Here is a 550-nt window from a genome sequence, read left to right as displayed (position 1 = left end):
TAGTATTTGAATATTTTATAGAGTTTGAGAATATCAAAAATGAAAATACGAGTAATCCGTCATAATCTTTCACCCATTTCTTTAATATATATCTTACATATTACATATCAGAAAAAATCTATACTATTAAAAGGAAAGCGTTTTTAATAAGTAGACATAGGGTTAAGGATTATTTATTACATGAAATACCGTTAAAAACAGAATAAGGATATGTATAACTTAGAGCCAAACATACACAATTAATATATGAACTGTATACGATACAAGTGTATCCAAACAGACCTGTAAGCAAATTAAATACTAAGGAAGAAAGAATATTCTAACTAATTGTAATAAATTTTGAAACAAGAATTACGAATATCAAATCCAATCTCAACACATTCAACTAAGTCGAAATTTCCGAGCTTAATTTTGAATTATCTGTGGAAAAAGGACCACGACATACAAAAAATATGGAAGAAGGGAACGAAAATATATTATGCAAATATTCTTTATAAAATATCTGACAAAAATCTGGATAAACTAATTTCTTTTTTGGTACCTATATTCA

This window comes from Camelina sativa, chromosome 17 (genome assembly GCF_000633955.1).
Source record: "Camelina sativa cultivar DH55 chromosome 17, Cs, whole genome shotgun sequence".
Classification (NCBI taxonomy): Eukaryota; Viridiplantae; Streptophyta; class Magnoliopsida; order Brassicales; family Brassicaceae; genus Camelina; species Camelina sativa.
Note: the sequence above shows the minus strand (reverse complement) of the source record.